General features: G+C 33.5%; 1 non-coding gene and 2 pseudogenes across 1 annotated transcript; 1 reads left to right on the forward strand and 2 right to left on the reverse strand.

The window, feature by feature from the left end:
* Nucleotides 1–4,855: 4,855 nt before the first annotated feature.
* LOC142635811 (F-box protein At5g03100-like) lies at nt 4,856–8,259 on the reverse strand (annotated as a pseudogene).
* Nucleotides 8,260–14,262: 6,003 nt separating this feature from the next.
* On the reverse strand, nt 14,263–14,371 carry LOC142637719 (small nucleolar RNA R71). The gene has a single exon (XR_012844845.1). It is a non-coding gene; the product is annotated as a small nucleolar RNA R71 (small nucleolar RNA).
* A 361-nt stretch (nt 14,372–14,732) lies between these two features.
* Nucleotides 14,733–19,263, forward strand: LOC142635813 (uncharacterized; annotated as a pseudogene).
* Nucleotides 19,264–27,068: the final 7,805 nt, after the last annotated feature.

The raw sequence follows: 27,068 nt of genomic DNA on the forward strand, positions 1-27,068 counted from the left end.
CCCAAGGGATACCATAGCCGGTTGGGCACCCTCTTGAAGTGAGGTCAAAAATTTGAATCTCCCCTTTCCCTTGGGTCTAAACCTTACTACTACTAATAATAATAAAAAAAAAAGTTCCGTGAGTAAAAAATTCAGTAGAATCTCATTATCTTTGAAGGATTTGTCTTCTTCTTCTCTTTTTGTAATCTTTACATTTATGAATTCATACTGCAAGTACAATTAAGGCTTAGTTAAGTTGACTAATGAGTGCTTTGTTATTTTTGGTGTTGAATTTTTTTATGCATGTTGAGGTTCTTCCATTTAAATTTAAGTTTGATTTCTATTTTTTATTACGTAATTTAATTTTTCATATCAAGGATATGAAACTCTGGGATTGGAATCTTAATGTACAATCAAAGATGAAGAGACAAAAAATTATTTACATTTTTATACACAATAGCCTCTGACTTTTAGTTGATCTCTCCACAATTTTACACATTAGCATTTTTTTATATTTTTAAATCTGATTTATTTATTTCTATTAAAATTAATAAACTAATTAAAAAAACCTCTCTTTCTTCCCCCAAAAGAAAACTTGATAAAACTCTTAAACAAACCTATTTTCTATTCAATAGTTTTTGCTGGCAAACTAAAGAATCAACGAAGAAACAACAAATCAAGCAAAAGATTGTTATCTATCCTCTCTCAAACGTTGATCCAAGCATGACCATGGGTGCTCCTCTTCCAAACATAGACCCAAGCTTGACCATGGGTGCCAACATGTTCAATCTCTAACCCAACCCCCATGTCAGATCATTCTCTCTAGGATTTTCTCAATCAATCTATGACTAATCTCTTTTCATAGTGTCTTCAATTAGGTTTTCTGTCAATTTAGGGATTTCAATTCCTAACCCTTTTTTTCTCTCTATTCTTTTTGGTTGAAGTCAGGGAAACACTAATAGAAAATCAACTTCTACAAGTATTGTAAGAAAATATTGTGGTTATGAATGGGTTTCGTAGTGGAGATAGTATTGAAGAGCCTCCCAACCCTCAAAATCTGACAAAAATCCTATAGGTTTTGCTTTATTTTCAAGTTCTGCTTTATTTGCTACATAGGTTTTTTTAGCATATCCGATTTACCTTAGCTTAATCGTCTATATGGTTGAATAATTACTTGGCTACCTAAAATGCCAGTTTTCTTTGTCTCCACTTAGCCCCCACCCCCTTTTTTTTGCCTCTTCATTATAGAGAAATAGGGAATTAAAAAAGTGTTAATGAATTTCTTGATTTATAATTCTGAATTTGGTTTGTATTCTAGAGTTGATTGTATTTTATAGTTTTATAATTTTGAATTTGTTTGGAAATTTTTATTATTATTTGTGAATTTGAAATATAAAGTATTTGAGTATGAGGATATTTGTAAACCTCTAGTTTGGCTTTGCATGTGGTTCAAATATATATCAGATTCAGCCTATTCAGGATGGGGTTACTCAATATATGGTTTGACCTATAAAACTTCAATGCTACCCCATATTCATTTTATTTGATTCAGAAGCATAAAAATTACTCAACATATCAACAAAAGACTTTTTGAACAAATGTTTAGATGTGGGAATATGGAAGATAACATTAGTGTTTAATATTTACTAAACTTTACTTGAGTGTACAATTTGAAAGATATTACTTTTTTTAGGTGCCCAAAAAAGTCGTCCTTCTTATGCAAATAGAAAATCTAAATGGAAAAGAATTTTTTTTTCCAAATACAACTAAATGACTATAATCTCAAGTATGGATAAGAATTCTACACCATCAAGAAAGTTTTTGAATCTTTTGAAGAAATTGACAAAGCAATTTAGCTTGATAAAATGACAGAAGTACGTATTCTTTACTATAGCAAAATTACAAATTTGATACTTAACTTATATATATATATGTGTGTGTGTGTGTGTGTGTGTGTGTGTGTGGTAATACATTCCTCAACCTATTCTATTGCCAGCTATACATTAGTGATACTTCAAAGCAATGCGCATCTCACACCATCTATACTCAAGAAAAACAAAATGACATATTCAGTGATTACTACGAAGCAACAAAGGAAAAAGATACAAAAAACACTTTAAAGTTGTCTTTCAATTTATTTTAAATATTGATTAAGTAGTTCTTTAAATTTGTGTTTCATACATATTATGGATAATTGAGGATGTTAAAGATTTAATTCTTTATTTTAATTTAAACTTATGCTTGATTTCAATTTTTATTATGTAAATTAATGTTTCATATCAAGATTAATATTTCATATCAAGGATAGGAAACTATAAGACTGAAATCCTAATATACAATTAATCAAAGAGGAGGAGAAAAAAAAAATAGCTTACATCTTTATACACAATAATTTTCCCATGCATCGCACAGGTTAGCGACTGGTATACTTACTCTATAATAAAAGTTGAGCTTAGAAGCCATTGTTGCACCATGTAACTTAACCAAATTGCAGAAATTTAATTAGATTTTTAAATATATATAATTTTTTTTTTGTTCTTATCTTCTTTTCTTATAATTTCTAAGTTGATAAAAATTTCAATTTGAATACAATCCAAATTCTTCATCTAAGTTAAAACTCCTTTCTCTCTCACTTGTGTGTGTGTGTGTGTTTGTTTCTCAAAAAAAAAAAAAAACTTCATCTAATCCTTGTATATATTATTAATTTATCTATAATTTATAAGTGATTTATTTAATTAGCAATAGGAGATCTACTTCATTTATGATTTATTAGTTCTAGCATTATAGGGGATTATAATTTATTTATTTATTTTTATACAAGATAGATTCTTACTCTAGAATAAATAGTACGTATAGGTATACAACTACTAATATCAACCTTTAATTTAATTTTTTTTAATTTCTTTATGGATAGATACAAAATTGTAATTTCTCTTATTGATTTTTTCTGTACATCTCTATCGATTTTTTAGATAAATATAAAAATTTAGTTATTGCTATCTTTTGTTTAAGGTGTATATGATTTTTAATTAAATCGTGCATCACACAAGTATAACACTAGTAATTAAGAAAATTTTAAAAAATTGATATTTTGATGAAATATAATTAAAAAAAACAATATAATATAAGGCATTTTAAAAAGGGAGTAGGTAAAATAAAATATAAACAATTATGCTAAAATAAAGATGTTTTGAACAAACTATCCGGATACTCTCGTCACTAGGTTTTTTTATTATTATTATTATTATTATTTAGTCTTAAGTTGTGTTTGTGTCTTCTGTATGAGATAGTAAAAGAATCACCCCAATGGATTCGTTCAACTAAATAGGGCAGCAGCCAGCAGATGAGGCCCAGTTTATTAGGTTGGGCTACTGTTGGCCCATCTAAGGTCTTTTTTTTTTTTTTGGGTGGGACATCTAAGTTCTATTTATAATTGGGTATTAAACTTCTTTTTTTTTTTTTTTTCAGACTAACAACATTCGATTGGGGAGGGGATGCAAGAAAAAGCTTAGTGCATACTACTAATTAACTAGTAATTCATCTTAAAAATAAATAAATAAATAACTAGTAATCCATGCACAGTTAATATAATGTGATTTCTATTCTCTTAATTTTTATGACAATATGAAATTTGATAATTAAGCTTGGTTTGAATACAGCTTATAGCGTCCACGTTTTGAGTTTTTTGCATTTTCTGTTTTTTTTTTCTTCTGCTGCTGCTGCACGAGTTTGGGGGACAGAGCTTACTGTTCATGTTACTGTGCATGAATAGTAGCTGCATTTTGTTGACTTTTTAGCACATCTGTGGGTTTCGTGTACTGTTCACGGGACCCACAAACTTCACTTTACAGAATTTTTTTATTATTAAAAATGGGTCCCACGGCACTATTCACACATTTAAAATTATTTTATTACAGTGTTTTCAGTTTTCAGCTATATCCAAACAAACCCTTATGATCATTATTAATAAGCATTTATTATGATTATTATGATTGTATTAGTATTTTTGTAGGGGATGTTAGTATATAGAACTATCCTTTTTTTATCATAAAAAACGACAATCATGAGGTGAATACCAAAAGTTAAAACCGCATCATATACATAATGAAAAAAGTAACAGAGACATATCTTTGAATCATGAACACTTGCAAAGCAATTAATAAAATTAACATAAATCTAACATGTGATACAAGATTTATATGTGATACCGAGATTACTACAAGACTCTGCATGTGTCAAATATCAATTATTAATTCATCTGCGTCTCTAATATCAAATCATCAAATGACTGGGTATATTTAGAAGAACCAAAATAAGAAGATTTGTTTCTAACTATATTTCTTCTTCTTTAAACAATCAAAACAAGCATCTTCTTAATTCTCTTTTTTGTTTAGGACCAAATAATCAAATACTCAGTGAGTAACCAAGTTTGCATTCAGATTCTACTCTAAAGAAAAAAAAAATTGCATCCAAGTGAGATCTGTCTTGGCCTCGAAATTCAGGTTCTAAAGACTTAATCATGCCTCAATCAAATAGAGAACTTCTAAAGACTTAATCATGCTTCAATCAAATAGCATGATTCTACGACAGAATACATTAACAAACAATTTTATAACACGTAAAACTTTTTTTTTTTATAATAATTTGGAGAACAGCTTATCATGTTACCAACTGACCCAAAAAAAAAAAAAAGAAAAAAAAAAGAAAAAAAGAAAAGAAAACAACAACAACAACGATCTCTATAAAGTACATGAAATCAGAAGCTAAAGCAAATTTATAGTGAGATTTTACCTCATTGAACTAGACTACTCTGCATAACTAATGTATATTTATGAGAAACTAAAAGTTTAAGAGGATTGAACAACTTAGAATGATTTTACTGACATGGGAATATAATTACTACATCAGGAGAGGATCTCGGGAAGCTTAACAACTTTTAAGACACTCGTAGAAATTTAAGTGGCATACAGCGCGTTTCATTTTCCAAAACCTTTGGTTCATTGCCAGCACCTTTACATTCTTAAGTAAAAATTTTACCTCTAAAATGAGTACTTTCTTTTGTGGAAGCTTTTTCCAAAACCAAAAATCTTGATAGTCCTGAGGCATCGTAGCAAAGACTTGAAATAGACCTCTTTTAATTTCCAATGGTTCACTTCATCATAGCTACTTACTAGAAACTGCAAAATAAAAAGTACATTAGCCCATTTTAAAGTTCACTTTTTAAATCATGATATCTTGTCATGTTATAATGGATTAGACATTGAAGAAGGAAACAAAGCCAAATCAAATTTGGAATTCCTAAGTCAACTTTGGACATCTTGGATTTTGAGGATTTAGGGTTAGGTTTTGGAAGGGAAAAAGCTGAAAAATAGTAAGAAAAAAGGACCATAGGGTTTCTAATGAGAAAAGGAATAGTAGGATTTTGAGATCCAACAAAGGGGAATAACTAAAACTTGGGTTGCTGTTCTGGGACTAAAAACAGTAACTCTTGCATAGTATTTAGCCTTTTCATTTGGTATTTGGGGCTATTTTGATGGGTAGGTGATTTTGGATTTTGGGGTTTAAAGGATGATAAATCATGGGAAAAGATTGGATCTAGTGCACCTGTGCACTGGACCCATACAGATTTATGATACAAGTCCACTTTTGACCACGTGTCAAGATCTTGATAAGTCTAGTGCATAGGAGCAATGACCCAAACCAAGTCAATGTATGCATGCTAGGTTTCATGTTGCTGAAAATTTTTTAAGAAAAAGAAGAAACTCCTAAACAGATGGCAAATACCTATTGCTAGTGGAACATGCTGAACTTTTACTACAAAGCCCAAACTAAATCACTAAACTTAAATAAAACAAAAATAAGACTTAATGGACAATTACAATAGCCAAGGTCCTATCTCAAAAAGAATAGCCAATGTCCAGACACTAAAAACTTACATAATTGCCCCTAACACTTAAAACTAAATCAAATTAAAATTAAAGTGAAAATGGCTTCTTGTTGCCCCAAGGCCAGAAATTCTAGATATCAACTTTGACAATAAATGAGCTCTTATTCAAACAAATAGATTTCTAGAAATCTATTGCTGACATCTTTGACGTAAAAAGAAGGATGTATCATCAATGAGAAGGTTGAGTAAGGGGGCCAAGCTCCTCGAGGGAATCATTTTGACCCAATAAATAGATAGCTTTAACTACAGCAACAACATAGCCTTAGTCCCAAAGTTTTTGAGGTCAGTCATAGATCCTCAACAAGATAAATAGACACATTAAACTAAATTATATATATACACACACATATATGTTATCTTCATTACAGTTCCTTTGATATGACATCCAGGAAATTGGACCAAGAAAAACAAACCTTTGACACGTGGGGGGAGGATATGATATCTATAACCAATGTCTCCACATAAGGTGATCTTTGAAGCAGGCTTGCAATGCCAGGAAGATCCCATTTTTCCATGCTTGTTTTCATGGTTAGACATTTGCAATTTAACAATGGAGAAGACAGATGTGTCACTGAACCTACGTCCATCAAAGCAAAAGGCAGAACACAATAAAAGGTAAAGTGAACATTAGAATAAACAACATGACCAATTGTAACATAAATCGCAAGAGGCCAATTTAGCTAACATGTTTTACAGAACACTAAAGTAAATGTCAATATAGCCTATATCTATATGACAATGAAATACAAGAGGCCTTTTTGGAACCTTGATTTATAGTTAACAACTTGTCATGAAGAATCATTATTTGGCACTCATCATGAAGCTATAAACAATGTATGTAACTCGATAGAACAACTCATAAATCGAACCAATAATATTATCTCCTGTAAATATTGATTGACTATAACTAGTGTTAAAATCAAGATGCTCAGCAGAAAAAGTTGAACCAACAACAACCAAGACATAATCTTAAATTTTTAGGTGTCGGCTAAGCCCAACTCACAATAGAGATTATGGTAATTTTCCAATACTCATAAATCAAAAAATGATTTTTCCTTTTCGTACTAATATAAATTCTTTGAAGCAAAATCAAATTGCACAATAACTTGTCACTAAAAAGAGCACTAGATGCTGTGCATTATTCTATATTCAAGCCTAGCTAAGCAATAAGACTACCAACAATTAAAAAGACACAATCTAGATACAGTCACGTCTCTGCAAATGGAAAATTGTAATCAAGAAAAACATGAAGTGTTGCATATGACAAACGAAACAATAAAAAAGAAAAAACGATGGAGAGAGTAATCAAGAAAAACCAACCATGAGACACCATTTGCCAACAATAATTTTCTTGACTTGATGCAGACCCTCAAAAAGTTCTCTCAACGTTTTTACAGTCCTCCGGCTCTTCATCATCATATTCATTCGGTATCTCAAAATCGACCCTAACATCAACTAATGCCGCCGACACGTTCTTTATCTGACACTTCCTCATATTATAAAATCTCCCTATAATTTTCAAAGACTCACTCTTTCAAACTCTCGGACACAATATCCAGCCGATTAAACTTATAGCATTGATGCAATCTTCAAGAATTCAAGTCTAGGACTACCCAATAACACTTTATTTAACACATCTTCTCGCAAAGCCGTGTACCCAATACACAAGCGCTTGAGTGAACTCCAACGTACTAACCCATTAGGCTTAATTTTGCAGTAACGAAAATCCAACTCAGAAACAAACTCATTGGCGTAGAGATGCTGGGGCAATTTGTAACTTAGAGGTGGGATGCAACCACGAAATGATAAACGTAGACTAAGTCGGTCTACCTTGGCAGTCGTGGCGAAACGAACCCAACGATCGACGCGAGGCCTTCGTTCTTCTGAATTGTACACGAACAGGACGGAGAATTTTGTGGGTTTGGGAACCCTGTGTAGGAGCAGGGTATCATCCATAGCAGTGGCGAAATCGAAGGAATTTCCTGTGTTAGTATGTGTGAAACGGAGAGTGGGAACGGAGGTCCAAAGATAGGCCCATCTTTTGGATAAACACCTATTCTGACAGCGTTTTTTGTGCGCAAAGAGGAGAGAATATTGAGGAGGATGGAGTCAGGTAAGGTGCTGATTCGATCTTCTTCTTCTTCTTCTAAGATTGGTGCATGTTTGCGGCGCTTGCTTCGATGATCATCGCTTGATTCTTCTTCTTCTTCTTCAACATTCATGGGGTTTGTAGCATTGCTGGAATTATCAGTGGAATGGTGAGGCGAATAGGGAGCGCTCTCTTCGCTGGAAGTTGAGCTTCTCTCGCTAGAACCACAGCTTTCTTCCTCCATTTTCACTCAGCTTAATAGTGAATGGTGACACTCAGCTTAATAGTGAACGGTGACGGGAGTCTTATCCAACGCTTTTCAGTTTTTAAATAATATTATATTTATTTTAATATATATTTTTTTATCTATACATATTTTTTAAAAATATAAATATCGTTATTAAAATAACATTGCCAAACGGCCCCTTAAATCCTTGAAATTCTATTCCTCCTCTCCAATAGCAGGAAAGCACTCATTTTGGGTATAATAGAAAAAACAAAAAACAAAAACAATAAAAAATATTGTAAAATTACACAATTTTGTTTAAAAATGATCAAATCATCGTATAATTATGTTAATTTATAAATTTGCTACAATAAATTTACACTAGCACTATTTATTTTTTATTTAGTTTTTTTCATTTATTTATTCTTTTGGTCAAATGATGAAGAAAGAGAATAGATCGTGATTGATTTGTCTAAAGAGAAAGAAACAATTTAAAAAAACAACTATAAAATAAATTAAATCAAAAAAGTTTGATATTTTAATAAAATGTATTGTAAAATAAAAATATGACATGAATTTTTTTGAAGAGTGAATAGATAAGATAAAAAATAAAATAAAAAGGTAGATTTTTAAAATGAATATTAAACTCTCTTTTAAAAAAAATTATGCGAATTATATTCATTTGAGTAAGGGCTGTAAGAAAAAGCTTAGTGCATGCTACTAATTAACCTGTAATCCATGCAATTTAAAAAAAAAATTAAGATAGAAATTCTATTCTGCCCTAAACTAAGTGAATATATGTGTGAAGCTCTTTTTTAGAGATTTGAACCTGACCCTTGCCTTTGCTCCCTACACTCCACAAGCACTTATATATAAACAACATTACTAGAACAATATTGCCAAACGGCCCCTTAGTTCCCTGAAATTCTATTCTTCCTCCCCAATAGCAGTAAAACACTCATTTTGGGTATAATAGAAAAAAAAAAAAAAACAAAAAAGAAAATTGTAAAATTATACAAATTTGTTTAAAAATGACCAAGTCATCCTATAATTATGTTAATTTACAAATTTGCTACAATAAATTTACACTAGCACTATGTATTTTTCATTTAGGTTTACTTATTCTTTTGGTCAAATGATGAAGAAAGAGAATAGATCGTGATTGATTTGTCTAAAGAGAAAGAAACAATTTAAAAAAAACAACTATAAAATAAATTAAATAAAAAAGTTTGATATTTTAATAAAATGTATTGTAAAATAAAAATATGACATGAATTTTTTTGAAGAGTGAATAGGTAAGATAAAAAAATAAAATAAAAGGTAGATTTTTAAAATGAATATTAAAATCTCTTTTAAAAAAAAAAATATGCGAATTATATTCATGTGAGTAAGGGATGTAAGAAAAAGCTTAGTGCATGCTACTAATTAACCGGTAATCCATGCAATGTTTAAAAAAATAAAAAAAATTAAGATAGAAATTCTATTCTACCATAATCTAAGTGAAAATGTGTGTGAAACTATTTCTTAGAGACTTAAACCTGACCCTTGTCCCCTACACTCCATAAGCACTTATATAAAATTTGATGATTATGATAATTATTAATGGGCATTTATTATGATTGTGTTAGTATATAGTACTATATATATATATCCTACCAACTACTTTGGTTCAAATCCTACTTACCAAAAAAATGAATATTGTTGTTTTGGCCTCATGGCAAAAAGACAATCATAATCTAATGTCACTTTTTCTTTTTCACTCTAACTCACTCTCATTGTGTTTCTCTATATTTTTGGATTGCTTTTCTAGCCCTCTTCGTTTGGTATCAAATGATACAATGTCAGCGGTATTAAAATCTAATAAAAATGAGACATATTAGCAAAAAATAACTAACTTACTAACAAATGAAAGACATGTCTTAGTGGGTAGTTATTTTTGCACACATGTTTCTTGTTTATTAGATTTGGATACAGATAATCTGGTATCATTTGATATAAAATATTTTTTCCACCGCAACAGCTGTTTTAAAAAATAATTTGTAACCCTAGCATTTTATAATAAAGGAAAATGTTAATAAATGCCTTTAGGGCATTGGTTTAGGAGCTATTTTTAAAAACATTTTATTAGGAAAATGTTAGGTTTTAAGGATTTAGGATCTAAATGTATTAGAACTTCAATGTGTAATGTTGGCAAACCATGATCAAAACTTAGAGTCTAAATTTAGGCTGCTCAAAGTATGTTTAATGTGAAGTTAGAATCGAGTAATTATAGAAATTACTGTTCACTTTCTGCAAGGCTCGATCAATTGAAAATTAGACTCGATCGATCAAAGCTCGTGCAAATTGTTTTTTTGCAGGTTTTTTCCAACTTAGCCCAAGCCTGTTTGACTTATAGGGTTTTATGCTTTGTCTGAAGTATAAAAGGAAAAACCATAGCTACGTTTTTAGGTTGTTGTTTATACTGTGTGTGTGAATCTCTTGTGAGATCTAGAGGCGTTTGCCTTCATACATACTTAGGATTATCAAGATGGAGATTGATGTCGAGATCTTGGCGATTGATTTAGTTGCTGCATAAAGAACTTTCAAAAAATACAAGTGATGTACTTGCGGATGCTGTGGATCTGAGAAAGAAGTAGTCCATAGACTCGGAGTTGTCACGTGGTCGTGATAATAAGTTTTCTACTCGAGATAGCAATAGGATGTTAGTGGTCAAAGTCGTTATTGTAAAACTTCAATTCTTTCATAGTGGATCTTGTTTTACCTTGAGGATAGCTAGGTTAAATCCTCTCCAAGTTTTTTATCGGTTTGATTTTCCTGGGTTATCAAATTGTGTGTTTTTTATTTTTCCGCTCTGCTTTACATGATATGATTGTTATTGTTTTAACCTAGATTTGAATAATTTACCTAAGTTAATAACTTGGCTAAATAACTAGGTTAAAAACTTGTGTTTAAGGGGTTTAAAAACGTACACTTCAGGTACCCATCAGTGTGATCAGGGGCCATCAACTCACTGACGATTTTTGTGCATCATCATGCGTGATTTGTTTGGAGGAGAACGGGGGGGTTGATTATCTGAGTATGAGTGTGGGTTTATTTATGTAAATCTGAATGCATATGTCAATTGCAAATATGACTACATTTTTTCTTTGAGAAATTTATTGCTGATGAGAAATGGTGATTTTAAAGAGTTGAAAATTTGGTCCTGTCAAATCAAAGAACCAAAATGATACTGCTACATGGTACTATACTTAACCTCCATGTCAGGCTCTCTCTCTCATATATATCTCTATAATTCATTCAATTTGGGCTTTTCAATATTAAAGTTTGTTCATCTTCTTATGCAAAAACTAATAATAACAGACCTTCATTCCAAGTTGATATGAAAGGTTTGGATGAAATACTAGGAGCTAGCTATGTTGGGACTAGAAATCATTCAATAATTATGATGCTCCTAAAGCTAAGAAGCCAACAACCAGGACATCCAACTATTTGCAAAGGTGGTGCTGTTGTTGTTATAGAAAGAGGAAAAGGAAGGTTATAAGAAGCCTAAATTTGAGATAAAGAAAGGGCATTTCTTTTCCAATGTTGGAGCACTCACATCAGTGAGTGTATGATAAAAAAAATGTGTAAAATTTACGTAGTTTTGCCTAAAAATGACCCACATCAATCCATATATAATCGTGTAAATTTACAAGTTTGTTATACAATAACTGTGTAAATTTACATTGATATTATTCATTTTGCATTTTTTTTAATTTATATATCTTGAGGATGAAAGAAGAAAGTAGATAGTGGTTATTGTGTATAAATAAAGAGATATAATTAAAAAAAATCAAGAAAATTTTGTATTTTAATGAAATATAATGTAAAATAGATTAGCTGATGTGGGGTGTTTTGAAAGTATGTGATGTGCATTGATAATAGCTTAATTTTGCATATTTATATCATTGTTAGAAAGCATTATCATACTTATTTTGAGTTAATTCATGCATTTTATATTTGGTTTTGGAATAATGGTGAATAATCAATTTTGTGCTTAATTGAATCTTATTGCGTGAATTTATCTTTTGTAGGAGAATGAAATTAAATAAGTGGATTTGTGCAAAAAAGAATGCTAATGGACTTTACATTTACAAGGGCCATGATGAAGTTAAAGAAGGTCAACTCAATTAAATTTAAGTCCAATTGGAGTAAGGAATCAAAGGAAATTTGCACCAAATCCAAGTCCAATTCGGATTAGGATTCCAGCCTACACATCAGTTAGTATTTTTGACATAACTTTTGGCTCAGATTTCTAATCAAGATGATTCAAGTTGGCCTGGAAAGTTAACTTAAAGGGCTATAATTTTTTAGTTTACCAAAAGTCCGAATTCTGACATTAAATGGGCCAAAATTGTCAGTTAAGGGAAGCCTAAAAATCTGATATTTTCTCCAAATGGGAATTCAACTTTTAATAGGATTCCTTGACCTATTTAAAAGCTCTTTAGGGAAAAATTCAGGGAGGCTAATACTAGGGATGAGATGCAAAACAGAAAATTGGAGCAAGAGGCAGCCGCATGTGGCTTCCTTTGTGACTTTTCTCTAGCACTGTAGCTATTTCTTTCTCTATTTTATTTGTCTAGTTTAATGTTTAGTATTTTATTCTGGTGTTTTATTTTAATTACTATGAGTAGCTAAATTTATAATTAGGGTTAAGAATGAAACCTTGTTAAGGATTATCAGTAATATTTATGTGATTTGATTTTTCCCACAATAGTTGTTGTTTAATGATTTAAATTGTTCTTGCTTCATATCAATTGACTAAGATGAGATTATAGATATGAGTTCAATCATGTTTTTCTCATGATTTAGGATTTATCTTAATTAATTGAATGCTTGGTTTATTAATTCTTGATTATAAAATTGGATATCGCTTGTGATTTTTCTATCAATGGATACAATTTATGATTTGATTTTTAGAATTGGATATATCTTGTGATTTGTTTGGCTACGGATACAATTGATGATTTGATTTTATACTTAAGAAGCGAAGAAAAACATGCTTTTGATTTTTAAAATAAGGATTTTAATGAGAATATCTTCCATGATAGCAAGATTGATTTCTAGATTATCATGTAGTGAGTTGAGAAAAATTAATGATCATAAATACATGTTGATATGACTTACAAGGCGGATTCCAAAACCTTAATTCCTTTCCCTTGATTGTTTACATCTTTTTATTGATTTATATCTTTTGCTTAGTTTAACTATTTGCATAATTTTATTATTTGCTTAGTTTATTTAATTTCAAAACAACTAATTTTTATTAAACTAGATTAGGATTAATTTGGTTAAGATTTAATTAATTTTCCTACATTCATTCAAGTCCCTGTGGGTTCGACTTTGTTCTTGTCAAACTATACTTCGGTACGGTTCGTATACTTGTGAGTATTTTAAAATTTCACAACAAGTTTTTGGCGTCGTTACCGGGGACTTGGTTAGGAAAATAAATTAGGTCGTAATTGAATTTTTTCTTCTTCTAGTTATAGTTAAATTTTATTTTAAAAAAAAACAAAAAAAAATTATTTCTTTGTGCATGGTGTATGGGAACTTGGATACGTGATAAAGAAAATCGTCTTGTTAGTTTTGATTATTCATCTACAATGGGAGAAACAAGAGATGATTCAAAAACTCTTAGGGAGTTGTTCTCACCCATAACCACCAACCCTCCATCTTGCATAGTATTGCCTGCAACCACTACTACATATTTTGAGTTAAAGCCACAGATAATCCATCTTCTTCCTACTTTTCATGGATTGGATAGAGAAGATCCTTATATGCATGTGAAGGATTTTCTTGAGATTTGTGCTACTTGTAAGTTCCAGAATTTCACTGATGACTCTGTTCGCTTGCATTTATTCCCTTTTTCCTTGAAGGATAAGGCAAAAGCATGGCTTAATTCTTTGTCACCTGGATCTATCACTTCATGGGAACTATTGGTCATAAAATTCCTTTCTAAATTTTTCCCAATGGCCAAGACCAATGCTTTGAGGAGAGAAATTGCAGATTTTTATCAGGATGAATAAGAGAAATTTTATGAGAGTTGGGAGAGATTTAAGGACTTAATCTTAAAGTGTCCCCATCATGGTTTTAAAACATGGAGACTAGTACAATATTTTTATAATGGTTTGGCTCAGACAAATCGTAACATGATTGAGTCCATGAATGGTGGTGGATTTTTTAGTCTTGTAGATGATGAGGCATACAAATTTCTTGAGAATTTTTCTGAAAGTTCACAACAATGAGATTTTTCCAATCGTAAAGAGAGATTCGCCCCTGCAATTAAGAAAGGAGGATTGTATGAAGTTAGTGAAGATTTAGACATAAAAGCTAGGTTGGAAAATCTCACTCATAAGGTTGAGGCTTTAGCTTTAGGTAGATGGATGAATTCTGTAAATCAAGTTCAAAGTGAAACATGTTCTATTTGTGCAAGTCCTATGCATACAACACAAATGTATCCTTCCACAGCTGGGTACCCTGATTTTTATACTGAGCAAGCAAATACACTGAATAATTATGGAAAACCATTTGCTAGTCCATTTTCAGAGACATACAATCCAAATTGGAGGAACCATCCTAATTTCTCGTGGAGGCAAAATCAGCCTCCCACAAATGTAGGTGGACAACAAGTGTATCAACAAAGTCAATTTCGTCCACCTACTCAAGCATATCCTCCCATTCCTCAATCAACTCCTCAGTTTGTAGCATCACCCAGACAACAACCATCTTTGGAGGAGTCTCTCAAAACTTTTATGCAATCAACTAGCCAAGCCATTCAAGAGATGAAAAGTTCCACCCATTTGAATACTTAAGCTATTTCAAAGTTGGAAAATCAAGTTGGCCAGTTAGCAACCCAAGTTGGAGAGAGGGGAAAAGGAAAGTTTCCTAGTCAACCTATACCTAACCCAAAAGGACAGTATGCCATCAATGGTTCTTCTAGTTCTACTCATGGACAAGAGCATGTTCAGTCTATTACTACACTTAGGTTTGGTAAGCAAGTTGATAATCAAGTGAAAATGCCAGAAGTGGAGGATGATGAAAATATTGTGTTAAAGGAAAAAGGTACTTATAGTTCACATGATGATCATGGAGAAAAGAAGGACAACCCACCCGCCACTCCAATTCAGGATCTTAGTTCCCCCCTTGATAAGAGGTTTGTTCTTAAAGCTCCATTTCCTTAAAGGTTAATCAGTCCTCAGAAAAGTGCACAATTTGGAGACATTTTAGAGGTTTTTAAGCAAGTGCAAATAAACATTCCATTTCTTGATGCAATTCAGCAAGTTCCTGCTTATGCCAAGTTTCAAAAAGATCTTGTGACAATGAAGAGAAAGACAAATGTCCCTAAAAAGGCATTTTTGACCGAGCAAGTTAGTTCAATCATTCAGAATAAATATCCAGTAAAATGTAAGGACCCAGGATCTCCTACAATTTCATGCAAGATTGGGGATCATCTCATTGAGCGAGCTTTGCTAGATTTGGGGGCAAGTGTGAACTTATTGCCATATTCAATATACTTACAGCTAGGTTTGGGGGAGTTAAGACCAACAACCATGACACTTCAATTAGCTGATAGGTCTGTGAAAATCCCTAGAGGTATTGTTGAGGATGTGCTGATTAAGGTGGATGCATTCTATTTTCCTACTGATTTTGTTGTCATAGACACTGAGCCTGCTCTAAATGCCAGTACACAAATCCATGTCATTTTGGGTCGCCCTTTCTTAGCCACATCCAATGCTTTAATCAATTGTCGGAGTGGTGTAATGAAGATTTCTTTTGGGAATATGACCGTTGAGCTTAATATCTTCCAAATAAGTAAACAAGTGCTAGACAATGAGGATATCTGTGAGGTTAAAATGATTGAGAGTCTAGTCCATGATACTTTCCTACAATCGAGTTATGAGGATCCTCTAGAGGCTTGCTTAAATCTTTTTGGTTGCAATTTTGATATTGAACACTCAATTGAAGAGGTCAATGCATTGTTAGATTCTGTTCCTCTCTTAAGTACTGATGAATGGCAACCAAAAGTGATCCCTCTTCCATTTTCTTCATCCCCACCCCCATCTGCTGAGGAACCACCAAAGTTGGAGTTGAAACCATTACCTTACACACTTAAGTATGCCTTTTTAGGTTCTTCTAAGACCTTACCTGTCATTATAGCTTCAGATTTGGATGACCTTAGCGAACGCCAATTGATAAGTTTACTTCAAGAGCATAAGGAAGCTATAGGTTGGTCAATTGCTGATATTAAAGGTATTAGTCCATTTGTGGTTATGCATAGAATTCACTTGGAAGAGAATTCTAAAACTTTATGTGAACCACAGAGACGTCTAAACCCTATTATGCAAGAGGTAGTGAGAGCTAAAGTTTTGAAGCTTTTGGATGTGGGTATTATTTACCCAATTTCTGATAGTAATTGGGTGAGTCTAGTGCAAGTTGTACCAAAGAAATCTGGCACAACAGTTGTCAAGAATGAGGATGATCAGTTAGTCCCAACTCGTGTGTAAACGGGATGGAAAGTATGCATTGATTATCGTAAGTTGAATGCCATGACAAGAAAAGATCATTTTCCTCTTCCTTTTGTAGACCAAATGTTGGAAAGGTTAGCTGGTCATGCTTATTATTGTTTTCTTGATGGATATTCTGGATATAATCAAATTCCCAATGCACCAGAAGATCAAGAAAAGACTACCTTCACCTACCCTTTTGGGACATTTGCCTACCGTCGCATGCCATTTGGTTTATGTAATGCTCTTGGATCATTTTAGAGGTGCATGATTAGTATTTTTTTCTGATATGGTGGGACGATTTTTGGAGGTATTTATGGATGACTTTTTAGTATTTGGGTCTACTTTTGGAGAATGTTTGCACCACCTATCCTTAGTGTTAGTGCGGTGTAAGGAGAAGAATCTTGTGCTTAATTAGGAGAAATGTCATTTTATGGTGAGAAAGGGAATTGTTCTTGGGCATGTCATATCAGAAAGTGGTATTGAGGTTGATAAGGCCAAAATAGATTTGATTTCTAACCTTCCACCTCCTCGATCTGTTAAGGAAATTAGATCATTTTTGGGTCATGTAGGATTCTATCGAAGGTTCATCAAGGATTTTAGTAAAATCTCAAGGCCCTTATGCAACTTACTTGCCAAAGATGCCCCATTTGTGTTTGATGACGAGTGTCTCCATGCATTTAAGAGACTATAAATTGAGTTGACTTCTGCACCTATCATTCAACCACCTGATTGGAAAGTGCCTTTTGAGATTATGTGTGATGCCTCTGATTATGCAATTGGTGCTATTTTAGGACAGTGGGTTGGAAAGGTTCCCTATGTGATTTATTATGTTAGTAAGACTCTAAATGATGCTCAAATGAACTACTCTACAACAGAAAAGGAGTTGTTAGCAATTGTTTTTGCCTTGGATAAATTTAGGTCCTATTTGTTGGGGTCTAAGGTCTTAATTTATTCGGATCATGCTACATTGAAGTATCTTTTCTCCAAAAAAGATGCTAAAGCTCAACTTATCCGATGGATTTTGTTGTTACAAGAATTTGATCTTGAGATTCAAGACAAGAAGGGAACCGAAAATGTAGTAGCTGACCATTTGCCTACATTAATTGTTGAGCACACTGATGACAGTTTACCTATTCTTGAATATTTCCTTGATGAGCAGTTGCTGCATGTATCCCAAAAACATTGGTATGCTGATATTGCAAACTATCTTGTCACTAATCAAATGCCTTTGCATTGGACTAAACAAGATAGGTCTAAATTTCTGGCTGAGGTAAGGTATTTCTTTTGAGATGACCCATACATGTTTAAGTACTGTTCTTATCAAATAATTAGGAGATGCATATCTGAAAGTGACCAACAAAATGTTATATCCTTTTGTCATGATCATGCTTGTGGAGGTCACTTTAGTTCAAGAAAGACTGCTGCCAAGATTTTGCAATGTGGATTTTATTGGCCTTCCATTTTTCATGATTCCCATCCATATTTTTCAGCTTGTGAGAGATGCCAAAAGTTGGGGAGTATTGGAAAAAGAAATATGATGCCATTGAACCCGATTTTGATTGTTGAGGTATTTGATGTTTGGGGTATTGATTTCATGGGTCCTTTTCCTAATTCTTTTGGTAACTTATACATCCTTGTTGCTGTTGATTATGTTTCTAAGTGGGTTGAGGCCATTGCATGTAGAACTAATGACCACAAGGTTGTAGTCAAGTTTTTGAGAGAGAATGTGTTTGCATGGTTTGGTACACCACGTGCCATTATTAGTGATGGAGGAAATCACTTTTGCAATAGAGTTTTTGAGCAACTAATGAAGAAATATGGTATCACTCATAAGGTTGCAACACCTTATCACCCATAGACAAGTGGTCAAGTAGAGATATCTAATAGGGAAATCAAGAGAATATTGGAGAAAACAGTTAACCCTACTCGGAAAGATTGGTCTTTAAGACTCGATGATGCATTGTGGGCATACCGTACAACATTTAAGACTCCCATTGGAATGTCTCCCTATCAAATTGTGTATGGTAAGGCTTGTCACCTCCTTGTTGAGTTAGAGCATAAAGCTTATTGGGCTATTAAGCGGTTAAATTTTGATCTTGACAAAGCAGGTGCTGAAAGGAAACTCCAAATCAATGAGTTAGAGGAAATTTGCAATGATGCATACAATTGTGCCAAATCGTATAAGGACCAAATGAAAAGGGTTCATGATAAAAACATCTTGAGAAAATCATTTGAACCTGGTCAGAAAGTTCTTCTTTATAATTCTCGTTTGCGTCTCTTCCCAGGCAAGTTACGATCTCGATGGACTGGTCCATTCATAGTTCGCACTGTTTATCCCCATGGTGCTATTGAGATTGAGAATCCTAAAAATGGTGATATGTTTAAAGTTAATGGCCAATGTTTGAAACCATTTTTAGAACTTGAGCCTCCAGAAGTTGAAGAAGTCCTCTTGGATGATCCTGTTTATCAGGATTGATCCCAGTTGTGTTTATCAGATTTGCAATTTTTTTCTTTCTTTCTTTTTCTATTGTTTATTTTTTGCTTCTAGATTAGACTTTGTGTTTATTTTCTTGTTTAGTTTTATTCTCTTTTGTTCTAGCTGATATTTAACAGAAATTAAAATTTACAACAATCAGCTTGATCAAGGTATGTCTCCTCCTTCTCCTTACCTTACTTGTTTCTACTTGGTTCTCATGTTTCATATTAATTTTTGCTCTCTTTTTATTCAAAACATATATTTGAGAGTATCATTTTTAACATTGAGGACAATGTTTGGTTTAGGTTTTGGGGGGGGGGGGGGTGTGTACATAGATTTCTATCCTTTTGTTTTGTTGTATTTAAAAAAAATATATATATTTTGCCTAACTTGAGGTTTATGTTTTGAGTTTGTTGTACTACACCTGCTTAAAGAATTTCATTGCTTTCATGCTCAATTCATTGCACATGCACGTAGCCACTCAGACATAACTTGTTGTTGAAGGATAAAAATGATTAGAAAATCTTGATGATAACAATGTGGAGACTGTAACCCCTGTGAGTTTTGAGCCAATCATTATTTTTGGAGAGTTATTTATTGTTTCTAATCTTAAAGTTAATTTGGAAGTGCGTAACATGTTTTCCTTGTTATAATCTCATTGTTTTTTCTTTTGGCCAAGAAAAAAAAAATCTAATTTTATGCCACACTTGAATCTTTTGAAGTCATTGATGTTGAATGAACTATACTAGTCTTTGAGAGATGAGATTAGGCCATTTTTGTGTACTTTGAGCCATATATGTGTTTTTCTTTTTCTTTCTTGACACATTATCGCTAGTCACCCCATTAAGCCTTTTAATTAGCCTTTCTTTCTTAAAACCCTTATCCATAGTGTTTCAAGATGGAATTTGATCAGTTTGTTTCAATATGGTGGTTTGTGCGACAATTCAAAGACGGAAGAAAAAAGAAGTCAAAGAAAGAAAAAAAAATTCAAGAAAAAAAAAGAAGAAGGAAAAGTGTCAAAAAGAAGAAAATAAAAAGGGTTCTCATCAAATTTTGAGAAGTAAGATGTAAGGAAGGAGTACTGCTTTGAAGAAGAAGAGTTGAAAAAAAAAGTGTTGAATGTAAATTCCAAAAAGTATCGAGATTTTAACTGATCTTGAAAAAACTTCTTATATTTACTTTCACCCATTTTTATTTCATTTCCTTTGCTTTTACCCTACATTACGTCATAATAAAGTCCTTATTTGATCTTGAAGATTGTGTAGTTCAGATATTGATATGACTATGAAGAAAAAGGTGTGGTATAAATATTTTTGGCATCCTTTCATGAGACTACTTGTTCTTTATTGATTAAGTGTTTTTCATGAGATTTATATGTGAGGTATTTGATTTTGACATTATTCTGCTCACATATATTGTTGAGAGAGTTACACCCCATTTCAGAGTGATTTCATTTGTTGAGTGATAACATTGGAAAGATTTGAGTTGAAGCATACTTTCAAATAGAGATTCGAGTCAAGTTTATTCTAAAACTAAGAGTATGTTTGGGTTGGCTATCACTTTTCACTCACATTGAGTTCTGATGGCATGAGAAATTTCTTTAGCATTTGTAGTGTTTTTGAACTTGAGCTAATCCTCTTTGAAAAAGGCAATTGAAAAAAAAAATTGTTTGATTTTCTCTGTTTTGTTTTTTTTTTTTTTTAGTATTCATCCTCAGAATTTTGTGGGTATATTCCCTGCAAACCCTCACGAGACTACAACTTGTCCACTAGTGTAAGCTAGGGGTTTAAAGGCTTGTTGCATACGCTAAATGCAATTGAAATTTCTAGCGAAAGTGGATTAGTTAGGATATTTTCTTTGTTTTGTTTTACTCTTTATCTGTTTTGCTCGAGGACTAGCAAAATGTAGGTTTGAGGGTAATTGATGTGCATTGATAATAGCTTAATTTTGCATATTTATATCATTATTAGAAAGTATTATCATACTTATTTTGAGTTAATTCATGCATTTTATATTTGGTTTTAGAATAATGATGAATAATCAATTTTGTGTTTAATTGAATCTTATTGTGTGAATTTATCTTTTGTAGGAGAATGAAATTAAATAAGTGGATTTGTGCAAAGAAGAATGCTAATGGACTTTACATTTATAAGGGCCATGATGAAGTTAAAGAAGGCCAACTCAATTAAATTTAAGTCCAATTGGAGTAAAGAATCAAAGGAAATTTGCACCAAATCCAAGTCCAATTCGAATTAGGATTCCAACCTGCACATCAGTTAGTATTTTTGGCATAACTTTTGGCTCAGATATCCAATCGAAATGATTCAAATTGGCCTGGAACTTTAACTTAAAGGGCTACAATTTTTTAGTTTACCAAAAGTCTGAATTATGACGTTAAATGGGCCAAAATTATCAGTTAGGAGAAGCCTAAAAATCTGAGATTTTCTCCAAATGGAAATTCAACTTTTAATAGGATTCCTTGATCTATTTAAAAGCTCTTTAGGGCAAAATTCAGGGAGGCTAGTACTAGGGCTGAGATGCAAAACAAAAAATTGGAGCAAGAGGCAGCCGCATGTGGCTTCCTTTGTGACTTTTCTCTAGCATTGTGACTATTTCTTTCTCTATTTTATTTGTTTAGTTTAATGTTTAGTATTTTATTCGTGTTTTATTTTAATTACTATGAGTAGCTAAATTTATAATTAGGGTTGAGGATGAAACCATGTTAAGGATTATCAGTAATATTTATGTGATTTGATTTTTCCCACAATAGTTGTTGTTTAATGATTTAAATTGTTCTTGCTTCCTATCAATTGACTAAGATGAGATTCTAGATATGAGTTCAATCATGTTTTTCTCATGATTTAGGATATATCTTAATTACTTGAATGCTTGGTTTATTAATTCTTGATTATTAAATTGGATATCACTTGCGATTTGTCTGTCAATGAATACAATTTACGATTTGATTTTTAGAATTGGATATATCTTGTGATTTGTTTGGCTACGGATACAATTGATGATTTGATTTTATACTTAAGAAGTGAAGAAGAACATGCTTTTGATTTTTAAAATAAGGATTTTAATGAGAATATTTTCCATGATAGCAAGATTGATTTTTAGATTATCATGTAGTGAGTTGGGAAAAATTAATGATCATAAATACATGCTGATATGACTTACAAGGCGGATTCCAAAACCTTAATTCATTTCCCTTGATTGTTTACATCTTTTTATTGCTTTATATCTTTTGCTTAGTTTAACTATTTGCATAATTTTATTATTTGCTTAGTTTATTTAATTTCAAAACAACCAATTTTTATTAAACTAGATTAGGATTAATATAGTTAAGATTTAATTAATTTTCCTACATTCATTCAAGTCCCTGTGGGTTCGACTTCATTCTTGTCAAACTATACTTCGGTACAGTTCGTACACTTGCGAGTATTTTAAAATTTCACAACAGTATGTAAAAAAAAGAAGTAGGTTCTTATGCTAAAATAAAGAGGGATTTTTGCAAAAGCTGATGCAAATGCTCTTAGGAAGTTAAATTATGCAAAATATTGTTAGTGATGTTGTTGCTTTTGTTGGTCTCATCAACCCAAAGGGTATAACATATAGTGATTGATAATCTAAAGTGCTTTTTACTTCCTAGAAATCCCAAAATTAACTGTTGCACCTTAACTTGGGACTTCTCTGGCTTGAATTGTTTAAAAACTATATGTCTGAAGCAATTTAGTAATAATATTATACATATTTTGTTAATCCTACTTGGTTTCTGAAGTTAGCCTTTTCATTTATTCTTTGTTCGCCAATAGCTTCTTCTTTCTAATGGTAAAGGTTTCAGTGACTACATCTTTGCACTAACAATGTTAAAGTTTTCTTGTATATACAAGTGCTGAAAGTTACTGTGGCCACTGCTTCTAAAAGATAGCACCCGAAGGCTATGGAAGCTAATTGAAAAATGCCAATTAGTTGTAAACTAAAATGGCAATGAAGGAAAGCTACTAAATTAAAGTAATAGAAAGAACCCTTTATGCATGTGTATTTTTTGGTAGCGTATACCTAAGTGTTTATTGGCTTGGTTCCTTATTTCTATGCCATTACTCTTTTGGATGCATCACTAAAAAAATGATACTTTTTTCTTACTATAGTTTGAATTTGGTCTCTCCCCTTAGTTTCTCTTTGTTTGCACCATAATTGACTCCAAGGACCTATATGTTTTTTCTCTAACAAAGTAAAATTTTTTCTTATGTCCTTGGAATTGTATTTGTTACTATAATATGCTTGAATTATGGATTTTTATTTTAATTTCCTTGGTCATTACAAGATGATTTCAAAAGGGAAAGAATAACCAAAAGTTGATTTAATGTGTATATCATGCAATTGTTTGTTTTGGTGTTTCCTTCTCTCATAGTTGTAGATTAGGGATGAAGACTATGTTATCTTTGTTTTGATCAATGAAAGACCCCGCACCAATGTAGAACAACTGTTTTTTTTTTTTTTTCATAAAATTAGAATGAGGTATATGCAAAGGGATGTAATGCTATAATGTTCTTTAAGTTTTTCTTTTTGGAAAATATCCATATCTATAAACTAGTTGTTTGGCCATTACCTACACTCTACTTAAAGTTGAGACACAATGTCACTTCATTTTTTTTTAGTAAAAATGGTAGGTGCATTGTATGACTATCAAGCCATTTGAAAGCTACCTAAAGGAGAAAACATAAAGATAGAATAAAGTTTGTTATGTGTGTAGATGCTCATTTTCTTTTGGAAGCCCAACAGGAGGAAGAAGCCCAACAACGTGGGCAAAAGAAAGTGGGATAGAAAAGCCATTAAGCCCAATCGGTAGGAATAATGGATCATGGGTCCATAAAGCAAGCAAATGGATATTGAAGAAGTAAATGGGCCTAAAAATGCCCGGAAAGAAAGAGGTAGCAAACCCATGGGCTGTATGGATGTAGAAAAGTGAGAATGAGCCACACTTGCCACACCAGGCCCAAAACAATGTAAGTAAAGAAAATAAGGGGAAATGGAGAACCCATAAGCTTCAAGGATGAAGTATAAAATACTTGGGCCTAGGAAGCCCAAGAAGTTAGTAAAAAGCCCATGGGAAGCACAAAATTAGAAAGGGCCCAGGATGCTTAAAAGGAAGTAAGCAGGACATGGGAGCCCGCAAGTAATGTAGTAAAAGGCCCAATGAGTTTATTAGGCCATCAGAAAAAGGATGAACAGCAAGCCCAAAGAGGCCTAGCGATCCTAGGTCAAATAAACGTCATGGCAGGCATAGCAAAATGATGTGGCAGGAAGTAATAGCAAGGCTAAGAGTAGAACACGGAGAATAGGACCAAGGAGGAGAAGCCCACAATCAAGCAAAGCCCAGCAAACCATAAAGAATGAGAAATCAATAAAGCAGCCCACGCCGTAAGAAGTCAAGAACAAACGGCTAAACAGGCAAACGAACCTTCAGATCGCGGCGAGCGCATGAGCAGCAGGCATATTTTGGATAAGCATGGAAGTAAGGCACGAGTAAGGCCCAGACACCACCAACCTGTATCCAGCCAATACAGGAAGTGATGGGTCATGGATCAGAGATAAAAGAGCATGGTCTGGCGGTGGGGAGGGAGAAAACCTATTTTTGTGTTTTCTGCTTAGGCTCTTTTGGAGGCAATGTCTTGCTAAGATGACATACTGCCCAAAAGAAGCAAAGCTGAGTTAAAACCACTAGATGCATATCATGAGGGACAAAGAGGAAGAGAACATGGCCAGCACAGGGAAGTGGCGTTGGCTGGGCGACTGACCAATCAGTAATGGTTAGCAAGGACGCCCACACCAGACAAAGACGGTTAAGGGATAAAATGGTAAAAGCTAGACACGACAGGCATTATATAAGAAGCCCCTACTGTGCACAGAAGGCAAGGACGACAATTGCAATATCTAGGAAGAGAATCACCACAACTAAAAAAGACACCGAAAGATAAAACGAAGAAAAAGAAGGAAAGAATTAGAGAGAAAAGAAAGAAAAGTAAAAACGGAGAGAACAGAGCGGTAAACATGCACCAAATAGGTTGATTTCCTCTCTCCCTCTTCGACCCATGTTCTCTATTAACGGCAAAGGACCTCTCTTAGCACAAGTCATTTAGGCCTGCTCCCTCAAAGCAGTTAATTTCTTCCCTAGAGAGATTATCCACGTTGAGGAGATGGCTCCCATCTTGATTTAGACTTAACAACATAACTTGACGCGACAGACTGATATTTTCTTTTAATAAGCTTATTGCTACTCATTTTGTACTTATCCTTTGTTGCTGTTTCATAAAACGAATATTCCTTATCAAAACCCATTATTTACTTTTGGCTAAATAGTAAAAGAATCTCTATTATTGTCTTTATTGTATCTGCTTGCGGTGGTTATTATAACACCTCTGCCTGCCATGGGCATGTGATAAAAATCTTGGCAAATGGGGGCATAGTTTTCGCACAAGCTGGACCAAGGAGGGTTGCTATTGGATCAGTCCCAACTCCCTGACCCAGAAAACTTTGAGCCTAATATAGCAGGAGGCAGCCCAACCCAACATTTGCAGAAAAGACCCACCACATTTAAATTGGCGACTTTATTAGGGAGTTGGGAGACAGACAGGAACAAAGATCCTTGCAAACAAATGCCGCCAAAATCCAGGACGACGTAAAACATGAGCGCTGTGCCCTTTCAGGTGAAGTCGAGGCTAACCACGCCTCATCAGCCTAACCAGGCGGAAGGTGTTAACGGGCTGGGGGTTGGACCCCAACCGCAGGCAAGGAATCATACTGATAATGCTAGTGCTTTTGTTGAGGTGCTGTAAGCACTGCAACATTCACAACAGCAGATGATAGAGGATATCCGTCAATTGAAGACAGAAAAGACGAAAGAGAAAGAGAGCCAGCATGTCCTAGAGGATGCAGCAGACAAAGAGGAGACGCTAGTCGAAGGCGTTCCGCAGAACGAAGGACAGCGATACATCACCATGGCCGAGGTAGCGGCTCTCTAGGAGTAGTAGAAGGCTAGAGCGCCGAAGGACAGATTCTACGCGCGGAGGCCTCCTTATCCTTTAAGATCGCTTAGCAAGCCACACCTTGAAAGGTATGAACCACGTGCTTTCACGCAATATGATGGCAGGAAGGGAAGCGCTGTTGAGCACGTGAGCAAGTTCATTGATACTCTTGGCCCTTATGCGGCAGACGAGGACTTATGTCTTCAGGAATCATTATGTGATCGTGTCTACACCTGGTACATTGGTCTAAAACCAGAATCAATCCCAACTTAGGATAACATGGTGGATGTATTTTGCACTAAATACTTCCACATAAAGGAAACGGTGACACTCACAACTTTGCAAGCCACAAAGCAAAGAAACGGTGAAGATTTAATGAAGTATATCAAGAGATTCAGAGACATAGCACTTGATTGCTATAACCATTGTGAGGAAAATACATTGGTAGAGATGTGTATGACGAATATGATCAGGGAATACAGAGTTGTTCTGGAAAACTTGGAAATCTCCCAGTTGGCGTAGCTGTTGTAAAAGGCCAAAAAGACCGCTCAGTTGGTAAGGCCAAGTTCTGACAAAAGAAACACCCCGTAGGCCATGGCAGCATCCACCGATGAAAGGAAGAGGAACGCTAATGGGAGGGAGTATGATACCCCTCCCCCAATACCATGCACCCCAAAAAAGCTAGATATGCTCCTGGACAGGTGGATAGCAGACGAAGTCTTTAAACCTAATCAAGTCTCTAGGGAGCCCACAAAAGAAGAGCAGAGGGACCCACGC

The sequence above is a fragment of the Castanea sativa genome, chromosome 5 (assembly GCF_040712315.1).
Source record: "Castanea sativa cultivar Marrone di Chiusa Pesio chromosome 5, ASM4071231v1".
NCBI classification, from domain to species: Eukaryota; Viridiplantae; Streptophyta; class Magnoliopsida; order Fagales; family Fagaceae; genus Castanea; species Castanea sativa.